Source organism: Callithrix jacchus, chromosome 10 (assembly GCF_049354715.1).
Source record: "Callithrix jacchus isolate 240 chromosome 10, calJac240_pri, whole genome shotgun sequence".
Lineage (NCBI taxonomy): Eukaryota > Metazoa > Chordata > Mammalia > Primates > Cebidae > Callithrix > Callithrix jacchus.
In genome coordinates, this window is record NC_133511.1 from 51,860,728 (window position 1) to 51,878,066 (window position 17,339).

A 17,339-nucleotide genomic window follows, 5' to 3' on the forward strand; every position below is an offset into this window, starting at 1 on the left:
GGCTATATCATCTGCACCCAGTATCTACTATATAACGGGTACCCAATACATGATTATTGATTGAACTGCTGGGATAGTTTGTTTAGAAGTAGTAAAAGGAAGCTCTTAGAAAGTGATGCATGACCTCATCTACTTGTCAGAACCACCTGGTGAGCTTAAAAAAAATAAATAAATTCCTTGCTGTCCTTTCTTGGCATTTGTGAATAATGCTGCAAGGAATAACCAGCATAATTTTGGATAGTACCCACTCTCACTTTCAAAGCGTACCAATTTCATTGGTAAATTCTGTGCTTTCCCTATATATGCCTGAATATTAAATATAAAATAACAATAATAGTAATCAAAGATGGATGTCATTGGGTGTACCTCTACCAACACAGACTTTGGAGTCAGACAAAGCTACATTTCAATCCCTGCTCTTCTACTGACTAGTGGTACCATGAGTTAAGAAAAAAACTTACTTAAACTGGTATCTTTGGCAAGTTACTTTTCCTCCCAAAGACTCAGTTTGATTACAGGATGGAAATAATATTGGTGCCTTACTCATAAGGGTGTGGTGATTATTAATATGGGAAGAATGTTGCTATGCCACAGAATAAAGAGCAGGTGGATGGCTTCCCTCCAGTACATACATGGAGTTCCCAACTGTCTTTTTCCCTTAAGTAATAATATGAGATCCATACTCTTCGAGGGAACCATAAAAAATGGTTCACACATGACACACTTAATACCTTGTGGGAAAATACTTTCCTCTCACATCACCATTTTGTTTAACATATCTGGGTTATAGCTTCTCTCCAAAGAACTAGCTGTTAATTTGAAGGATGACACATGCACAAAGCCTTCTTGTGTTATTCAGGAGGAAACAAGATAATTTAAATGGTCCAATTTTGCCTCCTTGTAGCTTTCTTTTGTGATTTGTTTGGGGATGCTAAAAAGGCCAGATTCCTCAGCTGTAGCCTTTCAATAACTTGTCAGCTTACATTATCTGTGAGATGAATTCTACCTCTTACACAATGTCTGCAAGTTTTGCAGCCTACCAGTGAGAAAGCAAAAGACAGCAAGAAAAATGCGATGTGCTAGGAACTTCTTTCTTCCCAAACCCTGCCCTCCTCAATCTGCCAGAACATTCTGCAAGGCTTCTTTCTTGTGAGACAAAGTTCTTGATTCAGGTTTGTGGAATAAGTAGGATTGTGATAGGCAGGAAAGATTCCAAAAGGAACAAAGATATCAAGATACAGAAGGACTAGATGGATTTAAGGAAAGTGAATAATCAGTCCAGCGAAGGTGGAGTATAAATGATGTCAAGCCTTAATTGGGAAAAGAGAACTGAATGCTGAATGGGGTTGATCTGTCCTATCTGAATAAGAGCTGTCCATTTCAAGTAGAAAATATGCTCTCCTATTCCTTACATCTTTATTTAGAGAATAGCATCCAATCTCAATCTAGAGTTCAAAGCTCTTCATGATCTGCACCTCACACAGCATTCAGTTCTCATTTCTCAATTTATGCTTGACATCAGTTATACTCCACTTTCACTAAACCGATTTGGTCCAGTATTCAGTTCTCAAAGCATTCAGCATTCTACCTCCCAAAGACCCAGTTTCATCAACTACAGGATGAAATAATATTGGTGTCCTGGGCTATTTGGATTCAAATCCTACCCCTCCTCTTTACCAGCTATGCGACTTTGGTTAAATGGTCTGGTGATATGAAAATATGCTGCTCATATAAAAATAGTACCTACCCTACCAGTACTATGAAGAGAAGATAAATAAGATAAAGGCTATAATGTATTCAGAATAGTTCTCATAAGACTGTGGTGATTGTTAATAATGTAGGAAGAATATTGTCATGGCATAAAATAAAGAGCAGGTGAATAAAATAGTTTCTCCCCAATATACTCCAATGGTGTGGGTCTCATTTCATAACTTAAGGGAAGAGGACAGTTGGGAACCCAACCCATGTATGTATTGAGGAGAAATCTTATTTACTTGTTATATACTTTGGGAACAGTGTAAAAGACAGCTAGACATGTGAGCCATCCAGTGGGCCCCATATGATGAAATGAGGATACACAGAATAAAACAGTAGCATGGGGGTTCCAGTACAAGAACCAACAGGACTTAGTACTTAGTGACTGATTAGATTCAGAAAATTAAGAGGAAAAAAGTCAGATGACTGACTGTGATTTTCAAGTTGGATTGCTTGTAAAATGATAATGTCCTAAAACACTTTAGTTGTAGACCATTTTGATCTCATGTAAGCCTCAAATGGGAATTTATTATAAATAGAATAACAGCTAATAGTTATTGAGCATCTACAGTGCTGGGAACTATTCTGAATGCATTATAGCTTTTATCTTATTTACCTTCTCTTCATAGTACTGGAAGGGTAGGTAATATTTTCATATGAGCAGCATATTTTCATATCACCAGATCGTTTAACCAAAGTCGCATAGCTGGTAAGGAGGAGGGGTAGGATTTGAATCCAAATAGCCCAGTCCAGAGTGCTCTTAGTCAGTAGTCAACATTGCCTCCCCATGGTTAAGGTTTGCCTCACAAAATACCAAACCCTTACGAGGACTATAACCAGCCCTTAGGAAGGGATAAAAAGAAAATTGAAGAACTGGTAGCAAATAAAGCAGTATTCAGCTTTGATCTCTCACCTCTGCCTCACTAGTCTAACCTGGTGAGGTATGGCAAAGGGAGGAATATGGCAACCCAGAGTTTCTAAGTTTACATGGTTGAGCTGTAGCTCCCAGGGGTCTCTCACTGTTTCTATCCCAACTTTACTCTTATTTATACTCTTATTCTCAATACAATGCCAAATCCCTAGTAAAGGAAGTGTGAGTGAAGTGTGAATAGATGCCCAACTCAGTTCAGTCATTAGAGTTGAAGGTCCCCACTAACACAGCTACTTGAGGGATCATCTCTGTTATGAGGCAGCTATTCCTTGGCAATGACTGTAAATTGCATAGTCTACCCAATATTTTTATCGTCAAACATCCTTGGACTTGAAATTTAAGAGGCCTAAATTTAGATTTGTGTTTTACAACTACCATTAAAAAGTTATTTGTTCTCTCTGGATCTTGATTTATTCAAAAATAAGATATCCACAATTATCCTTGCACAGTCTACCTCACAGGGTGATTGTGAGGGTGAAATGGAATAACTACTGGTACTTCTAGTACAGCTACAACTAATAATCTGTTTATCTTGCATGAGCACTATTTTAAATGTTTTGCATATTATTGACATTAACTCCCTCGTTGACCCTATGATACAGATGCCAATTTATTCCAATTTCACAAATGAAGAAACAGAATCATAGAAGATAAGAAAGCATGCGCAAGCTCACACAGTTGTAATGAGTACACTATGAAACACAGCTCTTGAATCTGTTTTTAACCTCTCCTTACATGAAAACACTTAATAACCTACAAAGCACTATACAAACACATGAAATTGTTACTACTGTAATCACTGCATTTGACACCAGAAAACAATGTTTGATCTAATCAAATGACATATGATTGGGAATTTGGATTTTTGTTCCTATTTAGTACTCTGGTTTTGCTCTATTTCAGTCTTTGAAGGGAAGATACATATTAATTTTGTCTCTAATTTGTTTCATGGGAGTCTTCTGGAAAACATTTGGTTTGGCTCTCATGACAAATATGTTGAAGCCTCCCTGATAAATTAATACTTCGTTGTGTTCATTTGGTTTTACGGCTCATGAAATTTGTGTAATTTATTGATGCCTTGGGGTGTAAGTTTTATTCAGTTCTCGTTCCAAAGTAAGGTCCTATAGAAAAAGAAAAGGAAAGCATGAGAAAAATGGTGAGAGTGGCTGAGTTAAAGAACAAAAAGCCAAAAGACCAGGCAGAGGGCCAGGGAAGGGAGAAAAATCTTGGCCAGTTCCCAAAGGAGCATGTTCTCTAGGAGGAGATGTTAATAAGTAAGGCTTTATTTATAGCCTAGAAAAAAATGAAGGGATGTGTACTTAGAATATGTTGAGGCTCAAAGAATGTTAGTACAGGACATACGGTTTAGCTGGACATTCTGGGAGCTGCGGCTTAAAACCCTGGTAAAGGGCAAGGGTCTTCACCAGGAGGCCCACCATTTTTCTAACTCAGTGATTGTGTGTGGAACAAATTCACCTCTTTCTTTTCTGCTTCCAGCTAATTCAGTTTATCAATATATGTGAACCAAATGCAAATTACAGGTTATCTTTTTGCACCTGTTGAGATAGCCAAACTGATTCAGATGTTTGCTTGGGTCCCATAAGCTCTTTCTCAAAGGACAATTCAAGGTGCCCACAGTGTTTACTTAGCCAAAACTATGTAAAAAAGTATATTCTAGCAGAAGAGAGTATGACCTCTTTCTCAAAGGACAATTCAAGGTGCCCACAGTGTTTACTTAGCCAAAACTATGTAAAAAAGTATATTCTAGCAGAAGAGAGTATGACCTGAGTAGACACACCAAGCTACCCAATATCATTCACTAGCCCTGACTAATTGTGGACTTACAAGAAACATACAACATAGCACAAAGGCACAAATTACATAATTTTCTTCACAATATTTGAGATTTCTTTTGAAATATCAGACTATCCAAATAAACTATGAAACATATAAAAGTAAAAGAGAAACTGGTGGCTAATGAAACGCTTTATGGGGCAGTAAAGACAGCCAGTACTGTATGAATTCAGAGAAAAATGAGCAGCATAATAGAAGAAGGTTCCCCGGAGACCTTGAATGTTACCTGGGCCTGGAAATACTGCTGGGTTTGGATTGGGATGGGTAAAGAACATTCCATATAGGAAAGAGTGGAAAGGGGAGATTTTCATAATTTATTTTAACTGAAACTCTCTTGTAGTTGAATGTGCTTGAGTGCTCCGTAAGTTCCTGACTAATGAATAGATGGAGAGTCTGCATAAATAAGAAAGATATATTAAAGAACAGCAGAAGACAGAAAATTGAGATGAGGCCATAGTATAGAGGAGCTTGAAAGCCAGGTGACAGACTTGCAGAAACAAACTATTAAAGGAACTTAAATTAAGAAATGTCATAATAAAACAGACATTTAAAGATGAACTGAGCTGAAATGTATAGCCAGGAAGCAGCTGTAAAGACAGCCAGAAGAATATGGCCACAGACTAGGTGTGAATTACTGAGGACCTGGTCCAAGTTGTTGGCAGAGCACAGACAGAAAAACTGAATGAATGATTGTCTTAGTTTACTCAGGCGGCTATAACAAAATGCCTTAGATGGGGTAATTTATAAATGACAGAAATGTGTGGCTCAAAGTTCTAGAGACTGAGAAGTCCAAGATCAAGATGCCAGCAAATCAGAGTCTGATCAGGACTTGCTCTCTGCTTCATAGACAGCACCCTTTTCTTTATCCTCATATAATACAAGGGGCAAACAAGCTCTGTGGGCCTCTTTTATCAGGGCAATGATGTCATTCATGAGGACTCTAACATGACCTAATCACCTCTCAAAGGCCCCACCTCTGACTATTATTGCATTGGGGACTGGGTTTCAACATGTGAATTTTGGTAGAATACAAACATTCAGATCATAGAAACAATTTCCTAAAGGAAGAAGACCAGAGAGTAAGTGGTATTTTTGAAATGTTGATGCCATAGCTAGAGGGGATGCATAAATTAGAGACAGGATAATTGGAAAGACAGCATACTTGAGCATCTTCCTAAATGTGATGTGGTGATGACAGCAAGTAGTAAACTCTTAGAGCCCTTATTATACCTCTATTAATGACATTCGGTCAGGCCATTTACTTTATTGTCCTTTTCTATTATTTTCCTTTCTCATTTCTTACATCTGATTTTGAAAGGATGCAAAGAAACAGGTCTTAATATCAAGCTTCCTCACATCTTCAGTGAATAACAAATCTGTACTTGGAAGTCATTGTTAAGAAAAGGATGGTTGGCCCAAAATTGAAAAGCACTCCAGCATGGCATGTAACAGCTGGCTGTTTCCCCTAGAATACATAATTATTTTATTGGCATAGTGTTTTACTAACTGGGGCCTCTTTCAACAGAAGCTGCCACACTGAGTTAATGGCTCTGACTGAGCAGGTGAGAGAAATGGGGAACAATGCCCAGTTACCTAGTACGAATGCCAGTCTCATTTCACCCCACACCAAGGGAAGCAATTGCTTATATGTTTTTCATCTACAGAGTAAGGTGTGCTCCCAGAGTAGAGCACCAGGGACGTATATCCTGACTATAGCAGAAAAGCTCACTTGGACCAGATTGCTTAACAAACAACAACAAAAAGTGTGTGTGTGTGTGTGTACGTGTGTATGATTCACTGTAAAAGTACTATTCTCCTCTCCTAAGAAACATTTTCCCCTCCTATGCCTCTTTATTTCACCAGAGTAGAAGACGACAATATGCTATTCCTTTTGAACCCTGTTTTAAAACTCTTGGTTTTATTTTACCATGAGAAGGTTGAATGTCTTCATAAAGAGCCTGACCCAGAAAAATTGTGCCAGAAACAGCACCTGGGAGACAACAAGGGATCTATGTTAGGATTTTCCATGCAGTTCACTGTCAGTAGCGTTTTTTTTTTTTTTTTTTTTTTTTCCCTCTATCTTTTGAGTGGAATAGCTTTAATTCAAACAGAACTGGGAAAGCATGACAGCTGAGCTGTGGCTGATACTCAATAAATCTGATTGAAAGATGGGGAATTTAATCCTGCAGATGTCAAATTTCTACATGATTCCCCTCAAGTGGGAGTCTGGGTCCATGAAGTCAAAGAGGCTTGGGGGATGGTTTTTCATTTCACATTAAAGCCTCACTCAGATTCAACTTCATTGCTGGAGTGAAATAAGAAACTGCATGATGCTATCTCCATCTTCAGGTGTTTGCCAATCTTAATTCATCCTTGGTTCCTGCATTAACTGAAACTCTGCTCAACAGCTCAGCAATTCCTAAAACACAGAATCTGAACTTTGCCATTTGAGAACTTCCATAACCCTACCCCATCCCAAATTTTAACTCTACCTGTCCTCAGCACATTGGCTGTGTTTCACCAGCTCTCTGCATTTCATTACGTTCTTCCTTGCCTTTTGATTCCAAACATTTACATTTAATCGTTATTTTAAAACCCAAAGTGTGGAGATGAGGGGATGGGAAGAGTCAGCACTTATTACCTGCCAAATACTATGCTATTACAATATGCTTGATATAATTACCTCATTTAATCTTTCCAATATCGTAATGTTGGCGTTAAAATACCCATTTGAGAAAAGAGGCAGATGTGGCTCATTGAGTTCAAGTAACTTTTCCTTGATAGAATAGTTAAGATTTGAAACCAGTTTATCCAAAGCTGCAACTCTTATTCTCCCTGATGCTGCTTATTTGTCTTTTATTAGCCTACGCCCAGAATCAGCAGGATCAGCTCTCTCACCTGGCTCTGCTGGTGGCTGATCACTGCAGCTGACTTTCCTCTGCACCACTCCACTCTTACCTTAGCAGACTTTGAACACAAAGCCTTTGCAGAAAAGCCCTTTCTGCTTACATCCCCTATAGGTGTTTTAGAGCCTTCTCTTCTTATCAATATCCCCAGGCTTCCAAATGAGTTTGTCCTTACTGCTGAGTTTGTGCTCTTTCAGAGGCCAACCCGAGGGAGGCCCCAAACTAAAACACATCTAACTGTATTTTTAAAAGTTAATAGCCAACCAGCCAGGCGCGGTGGCTTACGCCTGTAATCCCAGAACTTTGGGAGGCCGAGGCGGGTGGATCACGAGGTCAAGAGATCGAGACCATCCTGGTCAACATGGTGAAACCCCGTCTCTACTAAAAATACAAAAAATTAGTTGGGCGTGGTGGCGCGTGCCTGTAATCCCAGCTACTCAGAAGGCTGAGGCAGGAGAATTGCCTGAACCCAGGAGGCGCAGGTTGCGGTGAGCCGAGATCGCGCCATTGTACTCCAGCCTGGGTAACAAGAGCGAAACTCAGTCTCAAAAAAAAAGTTAATAGCCAATTAGTGTCAATTTCATGAAGCATCAAGCACATGGTTATCTAGCAAATTCCTATTAAATATAATAAATACAGAAAAGAGTACCTATCAGAAGTGTAAGCTGAACACAGATGAAACCAACTCACAGAAGGGCCCATTGTGCTTCCTTTCTGCCTGCCTCTCCCAAAGACTAACCACTCTCCCAACTTCTAACATCCTTGATTGGATGTGCCTTTCTCTGTGCTCTCTATAAATGGAATAATACAATTTACAATATTTGTATCTGGCTTCTGTCACTGAATTTTAGGTTTAGGAAATTCATCCACATGGTTAAAGAACTTGTAAACTGATCATTCTCAGTGCTGTTTAGTTTTGTACTCTCGATTTGCTTAGGTTTCTACTCTCAAAATTTATGAAAATGACTCATTTTCAAAAGTTAGAATTCCACATAAGCTATGAGGGAATTTTCCCACATTGGGAAAATTTGCCTTAAGGGAAAAGAAGCCTAAAAGCAGATAACTTGTTAGGATTTATAGGTCATTTGATCCAATATTTTTTAAACATTTTTTGCATCCAATCCTTAGTGGTGGTGCAGCCACTCACAAGTCAACTGACCTTATCTGTAAAACAGAGATGATACCTACCCCAGAGAGTTGTTACTCAGATTACATGATATTGATGTTTGTACACATGTCCAGCAGTATGTCTGGTGTACAGAAAGGACTCAAGCTTTATTACTATTTTAAATTGACTAGGTAGTTGTATTTACATGACCGACCTGAAGCAAGACTTGTGACCATCACTGTCAACCAGCAGTCCAAACTGGAGAGCAACACAGATGTGTTATACAGACAATTCTTCCTCATTTCTGAGCACCTGGGTTCCATTACTAACCTCCCCTCTCCCACCTAACGTACTTTAAGGCTTGACCATTTCATCTCAATGGTCTCATCAGTTAAATGAGCATACTATATATTTATGTGTGTGCCTTTGTGTATGTATATATAAATATGCATATATACTTATACACCTCATGGGATTTTTGTAGTAACATACTATATTCAGAGGTACTTTGTAAAATAAAATACTTTAAAGTCCAAATGATTCATATTGCTACAGAAAAGACCATGAACCACCTATCAGTTTTCACACCACAATTATCATAGAGAAAAAGCATTGGGGTATCACTTAGGAAAGAAGTGGAGAGGTTTTAAACAGATTATTAATAGCTACATATTGTAGAGAACCTACAATATGCCAGTCACTGCTAAACATTTTACAAACACATACACTGACTTCCTAATTCCTCACAATGACGAGGATTTAGCAATATTCCCTTTCTCACATGAGAAAATTGGGGTTCAAATAAGTGAAGCATATTATCTAAGGTCACTTGGTAATGGGAAAGACCAAGGCACAAGCCCAAGTTTATCTGGCTCCAAGGCCCATGCTCTTGGCACCACATGGCATTGCCTCAGCAATGTGAAATAACAGATGCTGCCCAAATTAAAACTACATGGAGTTATGATTAGCACATTGGCATGGGCTCTTCAGTGGGTGGGACAGATGCTGAAACTAGGCAGAAGTAAGTGTACCAACTGATGGGAACCAGGACAAACAATCAAAGAACATGCCTATGAGAAAAAACAAAATTTGTTTCTCTCAGAATGTTAAAACATTTTGTTTAAATAGAATCCTCATGTCCTTGTTATGAGGAACTGTGAGAGATTTAGCAAAATACACTCAGTGAGACAACTGGGAATGCTATTCAAAGTTAGCTTCCCTGGTTCTGGGAAGACTCCGTAGGGATAATGTGACCTTTAAATGGAATTCATTTAAAGTGTGACCCTTCAGTCCACCAATGTCCCAGTGTCCCTTTTGTTCCTTTCAAATTGCTTATAAACCTGTCACATAAATTGTTAAAGGAAACAGGAAACTTTTAATATTCTTGAGAAATATGATATATGGAATACCACAGGGAAAAAAAATACAGATGTTTTATTTGGAAATTGTGTTTCTTTTGTAATAGGAGTAGAACTGCAGCAACTCTGTTAATTTACCTAAGGTTGAGTTTGAAAGGAGAAGAGAACCTAGTCAGTTCTATCCTTACTACCATTTAAAAAGTCCTTCCTGAAAATACCATTAAAATGGATACTTCAAAAAATGACAGGGATCCTCTAATACAACCTACGTTGTATCCCCCAAGTAAATATTTGAAGGAAGCCATTTTCTGCCCTTCTCCAAATAGTAATTCATCTAATTTGTGTTTCTAATTATAAACATAATGTATTCTTGTAATAAATATTTTAAATGATGCCAAAAGTGATGTAGAAAAAAAATTATTACCCAAACAATGAACACTATTAGAACTTAGATGAACATTCTTCTGCACAGATATCTCTTCTGTCTCTACTTTTTCTCTTTCATGCACACCCTCACACACATCTGTGCATATGCATAAATAATCTTATATACATGGAATCAAATACACTGAACATTTTATTAATCTTCTTCTTTGCACATTTCCATAGATATCTTTCCAAGGTTTCTATCCTCATGTTTAGTGGCTACTTAGCATTTTATTTTATGGATGATGAGGCATATTGATAGTATCGATTAAATATCCTGGAATCAGAGACAGCAGTTTCTGTCAATTCATAACAACTTCCTTTCTCTCATAAGAGCTTAAGTTCCTTACCTGTAAAAGAAGCTGACTCAAGCATGTAGCATACCTAACTGGGATTCCATAGAGAAATATTCTTTATCTAAACACAAGTATTCTATAACCTACCTTGAATTTTTCTTTCCTGTTTCATGTGTTCCATCTTCCCTATACCATAGAATGATTTACATTCAGTACTATAAAAGAAGTGCTGTTTTATTTACTTTGTAAACTAAAATAATTTAAAGTCCAGATGATTCATATTACTATAGAAAAGGCCATGAACCACCTATCATTTTTCACATCACAATTATCATAAAGAAAAAGCATCGTGATATCACTTAGGAGAGAAGTGGACAGGTTTTAATTAGGTTATTAATAGCTACACATTGTAGAGAACCTACAATATGCCAGTCACTGCTAAAGAAGCACAAAGAAGAGAGAACAGGAGAAAACTTAATTTAAAACTCAAAAGATGTTTATGGAGGAGGGCTTTAAAAGAGGAACTTGATTTTGAGGAAGCAGCAACATTGAACATTTGGTATGACATAGAAAAGGCATTCCAAAGCAGGAGCAGCACCGATAAAAGGCACTGAGACTGGTCAAAGGGCTACTTGAAGAGAAGTGACAATAGCAGGCCGGGACCACATTATAAAGAAAAGGTATACCTTGGGGGCATTTTGAGGGGAAGAAGGAGAGGGCTAGGTAATGAGAACTTTTGAACGTTTTAAGTGGGGGGAAGATAAAATAATAAGAGCAAAAATATTTTCTTTTTGCTTCCCTTCTCTCCCTTTACCCTCTTTGCCAGTTTTTGAGTGGTTTGAAAAAGGAGAGTTACTAGATGCAGAAAGACCATTTGGGCTACTAGCAGACCTGAATCCTGCTGGCAGTACTATAATGGGCAGGCAGTGGGAGGCAACACAGTGCAGTCACTAAGACCCTTTAGGACCAGAGTACCTGGGTTTGAAGCTTTTCTCAGGGTTAAATAGCTTTGTGGGCCCGGAGAGTTACATGATTAAATGTGTAAATGTTTGCATATACTGAGCACTATATGTATTTGATTAAAGTATTATAAAGATGTAATGAATGCAAGAGACATTTCACAGGTAAAGTCAGTGGGACATTTAGGGGAAAAGCTTTGATGTTGTGAGACAAAGAAAGTAAAGATGACTCCAGGTTCCTAAGAAAGAGAGCTGGGGAACAAGCAGGCAGCAGGTTTGCACAGGGAGAATAAAAATGGTGTCAGATTCAAGCTAAGTGGATTCTGAGATACAAAAAGGAAATTTACAAAAAAATATGCAACTGAAGATTTGAAACAGAACATGGGACTCAGGAACCCAAGTAAAGGTATAGATTTTGGAGCCATGAGTTTCACATATCATTTGGCGTGATTGCTGGCTTGAGATGTGTTAAGGTGATAATTCTAGGCTTACAAAAGATATACCGCATACATGTCTCCAATAAATGTATCTAATATGTGCATAGTAAAATTATAATTTTAACATTGGTCCTGTATAACGGGAATCCATTTGTAACTTAACTTAAAAATCTGTTTTAACCTCCAAGTAAACATTGATGATATTGTGTTTCTGACACCCAACCAATCTGTTAATATAAATTCCAAATGATTATTTTTCAACAGAGCTGCATAAAACAGTGATGAATGCTGTACTTGATGAGCGTCAAAGCAATTAAAACACAAATACACTGGAGAATCCCATTGTATTTAATCATTAAAAAAATTAAAATGCACTGATAATAAAATGAATTTTATTAATCAATTATTATTTAATTTTTCTGAACAGATTTTGAAAGCCACAGATCTTTTATATGACATAGTTATAGGTTAATTGTTAAGTACTGACAGAATCAGAGGAATATAATGGGGAAAGTACTTGGCCAGGGTTTAGAAAAACTGGGTTTCTGTTGTGCTCTTCAACTGATTTTATGACTTTGCTCAAATTATTATGCTTCTCTGAACCTCAGTTTCCTTTTTTATCAAATTCCACTAAAAATGTCTTTTCTGATACAATGATGAAAATAAGAAAGATACTGAAGTAGAAATTACAGTAGTCCTCCCTTATCAGTGGTTTTGTTTTTTTACAGTTTTAGTTCTCCTTGGTCAACATCGGACCAAAAATACTAAATGGAACACTCCAGAAATAAACAATTTATATGTTTTAAGTTACACACTGTTCTGAATAGAGTGATGAGTGAAATTTCACACCGCCCTGCTCCATATCACCTGAGATGTGAATCAAAGCTGTCCAGGGTATCCATGCTGTATATACTCCTGATGAGTTCCTTAGTCAACTTGGTTTTCAGATCCAAAAACACAGTATATGTGGGGTTCAGTGCCTTCAGATATCCACTAGGGTTTTGAAATGTATTCTCTGAGGATAAGGGAGGACTACTGCATTTTAAAGTCTGCTGACCAGTTTTGCTATACACATGCAGATACCAATTGAGATTGGTCATTGGTGTTTGCGGCAAAAAGAGTGGCCCTAAGTGCCAAGAAATCCCATTACAGTCTCCTTATCATTTTAATGTGTTTAACTGACTGTGCATCATAGTCTGGACCTTAGCTTTGCAGGCTCAGCTCAAGGAGGACAGGTCCATTTCTCAGTGGTAGAGTCTAATATACAAGTGAATAAAACGGGGAAGAAAACAAATTTTCAATGTTCTAATCTCTAACAAGATATAATAATCAGATAATTGAATACTTAAACTAGAAATCCCATCACTTTTTCTTCCTTCTGACAAACTTTCAAGAGAAGACAGATGTTGATCGTGTTATTTAAAATAAGGAATTAAAGACGTGAGGAATTACAGTTGGTCCTCTAAATCTGTATCCACAGATGCAATCATACAGATGTTTGGGGAAAAAACAACAACAACAAAAAATACAAAAATAAAATAATACAACTTAAAAAATACTGTATAACTATTTTCATAGCATTTACATTGTATTAGGTATTGCAAATCACCTAGAAATGATTTATAATATATAGGAAGATATGCATAGTTTATATGCCAGTACTATGCCATTGTATATAAGGGACTTAAGCATCTGTGGATTTTGGTATCTATGAGAGTTCCTGGAACCATTCCTCCATGATACTAAGGAATGACTGTACATGGAATCAGAAGTGTAACTATATGCCAACATGTTGTAGGCACCTCATAATAGAGCAGGTCTTATCTTGGTGTCAGGTTTCTACTCCCTTGGATGGCAATTACATGGCTATGACTCAAAGTTCACATCTGTGATTTTACTTTTCTAACCTTTAGTGATAGATCAAACATCATTCTAAGAGCTCATCTTTGCAATCATAGTTTACCGTAGCCTTACTCTTGGGTTCAAACCTGAGTAGCTGGGACTACAGCCCAACTAATTTTCCATTTTTTATTTTTAAGGGAATAGGGTCTTGCTATGTTGTCCAGGATGGTTTCAAACTCCTGACTTCAAAAGATCATCCCACCTTAGCCTCTCCAGTAGCTGGGATTACAGACATGGGCCACTATGCCCAGCTAGACCATTTTTAATATATATTGGAGTCAGAATTATCCAAAAAAAAACAAAACCAATAGGAATATATACACATATACATGCTTGCATATGAATATATATAAAGATCTTTATATATATTTATATATTTTTATGGTTATATATTTATTATAGATAAAAACAGTAAATATAAATATATATTAAAATATATTACATATGTTAAATATATATTTATGTATTTCCACAGGTATTTTTATGTATAAAGATATATGTGTGTATATATATAAGATACATAGATTTTTTTATGTCTAGATAACTTACATATACAGTCATATATATCTTTATATAAAAATATAGAGAGAAAAAATATATAGATATGTAAGTTATGTAGTTTTTATCTCTACATATCTTACATATATAGATACCTATATCTTTAGATATATAAATATCTAAATATGCAGATATGGATATATATATTCTTATATATATAAATATATTTAAAAGTATATGAGTAATAATTGAGACTGAGAAGTCCCAAATCTGCTGGCTACAAGCTGGGCATCCAGGAAAGCCTGTGTTGTAGCTTTAGTCCAAACTGAAAGGCCTGGGGACCAGGGGAGCCAACAATGTAAAGTCCCCATCCAAATCCAAAGGCTGGAAAACCAGGATCACCAAAGTCCGAGAGCAGGAGAAGATATATGTCCCAACTTAAGTAGAGAGAGCAAATTCACCTTTCCTCCACCTTTTTGTTCTATTCAAGCCTTCAACAGATTGGATAAGACCCACCTGCATTGGTGAAGGCAGATTTTTACTCAGTCTCTGCCTAGACTCAAATGCCGGTGTTTTCTGGAAAGACTGTCACAGACAGACCCAAGTATAATGCTTCATCAGCTATCTGTTTAAAAACTTAACTACTAATACCCTCCTATCAACCAAAATCCTTACTGATAACATAAACACTGATTGATTCATATTTGTATATGTATTATATGCTGTCTACTAATAATAAAGTAAGCTAGAGAAAAAAGGTTAAGAAATCACAAGGAAGACAAAGTACATTTTTAGTACTATGCTGTATTAATCTATACCCTAAGTTCATGTCATCTATTTACAAAATGAATCATCTGTCTGAAGTGGCTGCCAACTGCAGCTGGCAACTCAGTCAAGTTAACATGCAAAATTAACCATCATAACAATTGTTATAATATTATCTGCATCTTCTAGATTTTAAGGATTTTTTGTCAAAGACTTGCACATAATATTCTTATATGGGTTTGCTTCCATTTCTTTAGGAAATATATCTCTGGATATACAGTTGACCCTTGAACAACATGGGTTTGAATTGTGCAAGTCCACTTATAGGCAGACTTAAAAAAAATAAATACATTTAAGGAGTTTTTAAAGATTTGTGACAATTTGAAAAACTTACAGATGAAACACAGTAGCCTAGAAATATTGAAAAAATTAAGGACAAGTGACATATGTCATGAATGTATATGACACATGTAGATACTAATCTTTTTTATCATTTACTACCATGACATATACACAAATATATTAAAAGTTTAAATCTGTCAAAACACACACAAGATCATTCACAGACCACACAAGGCACCATCTGCAGTTCAGAGAAATGTAAACAAATGTAAATATGCAGTATTAAATTGTAACTGCATAAAATTAACTGCAACACATACTGTACCATTGTTATAATTTCATAGTTATCTCCTGTTGCTATTGCAGTAAGCTCATATCCTAAGTATTTGCTTAAAATGCCATGTGATGCCAATCATCTCCATGTAATCAGCTTGTCTCTCCAGTAAATTATGTATTACAGTGAAGAGTGATCTCTTGCAGTTCTTGTAAATTTTTCACTGTGTTTATTGCAATACTGTAAACGTTGAATAACACCATGGGGCTCAACAAAGTGGCATACTGAAGTTAGAAGAACTCCTAAGAAGCAGAGAAAAGGCATGAAATACAATGAAAGTCGATTTGCTTGTTACACACCGTAGAGTAAGATCTGCTGCTGTAGTTGGTGGCCACTTCAGATAGAGGATTCATGTAAACAGATGACATAAACTTATGATATTCACTAAAACAGTACAGTAGTAAAAATGTATTTTCTCTTCCTTATGATTTTCTGTAGCTTACTTTATTGTTAGTATATAGCATATAATACATATAACATACAGACGATGTGTTAATCAATATTTATCTTGTTAATCAATGTTTATCTTATCAGTAAGACTCCTGGTAAATAGTAAGGTATTAGTAGTTAAGGTTTTTGAGGTGTCAAAAGCTACACATGGATTTTTAAGTGTGAAAGATTACAGTGCCCCTAACCCCCACATTGTTCAAGGATCAACGGTACATATTTTTTCTCATTACTAATTTCAACCTTTTTTTCTCTATTTTGCTTAAGCTTTAGTATTTTTTGGCCTTCTCTAATGACAATTTTGGAATTCATTTCTCTAATATATTTATTTTTAATTCTGTTAATTTGAAAAGTTACTGATTATGGTACTTACATTTTAGATAAATTTTAATTGCTTTATCTTCTAAATTAGTGTTATACATATTTGATTTCTTTATTTTAGTCTTTTTATTTTTTAATAATGAAGATATTAAAATTACGCATTTTTGACCCGGTATGGTGACTCATAGCTCATCCCAAGTATTTTGGGAGGCCACGGCAGATGAATTGCTTGAACCCAGGAGTTCAAGACCAGCCTGGAAAACATGGCAAAACCCATCTCTACTAAAGAAAAAAGAAAAAGTAGCTGGGTGGAGCGGCTTGCATCTGTATTCCCAGCTACTCAAGAGGCTGAGGCAACAGACTGATTAAGCCCCTGAGGTCCAGGCTGCATTGAGCTGATATCACACAACTGTGCTCCAGCCTGGGTCACAGACAGAGGCGCTGTCTCAAAAGATAAAAATTATAATAAAATAAAATAAATAAAATTACGCATTTTTTCTGTTAATTGCTTTAGCTCTCTCCCATGGGTTTGGTTTGAAGTATTCACATGTTGTCTTCTTTTTTATAAGAATTAAGTAATTGGATTTTTATTTCTACCATTTTCTAAAGGTTACAAGTACTTTTGTTATTTTATTATTTATTTCTAATATGTTGGCTTTCTATCAGGGAATGCTTTTTCTACCTTTGAAAAAATTAAATA

General features: G+C 36.5%; 1 long non-coding RNA gene across 1 annotated transcript; it reads left to right on the forward strand.

Annotated features, from left to right (window-relative positions):
- Positions 1–11,211: 11,211 nt before the first annotated feature.
- LOC144578078 (uncharacterized) lies at positions 11,212–14,240 on the forward strand. Its single transcript, XR_013523175.1, has 2 exons — positions 11,212–11,314; positions 12,295–14,240. It is a non-coding gene; the product is annotated as an uncharacterized LOC144578078 (long non-coding RNA).
- Positions 14,241–17,339: the final 3,099 nt, after the last annotated feature.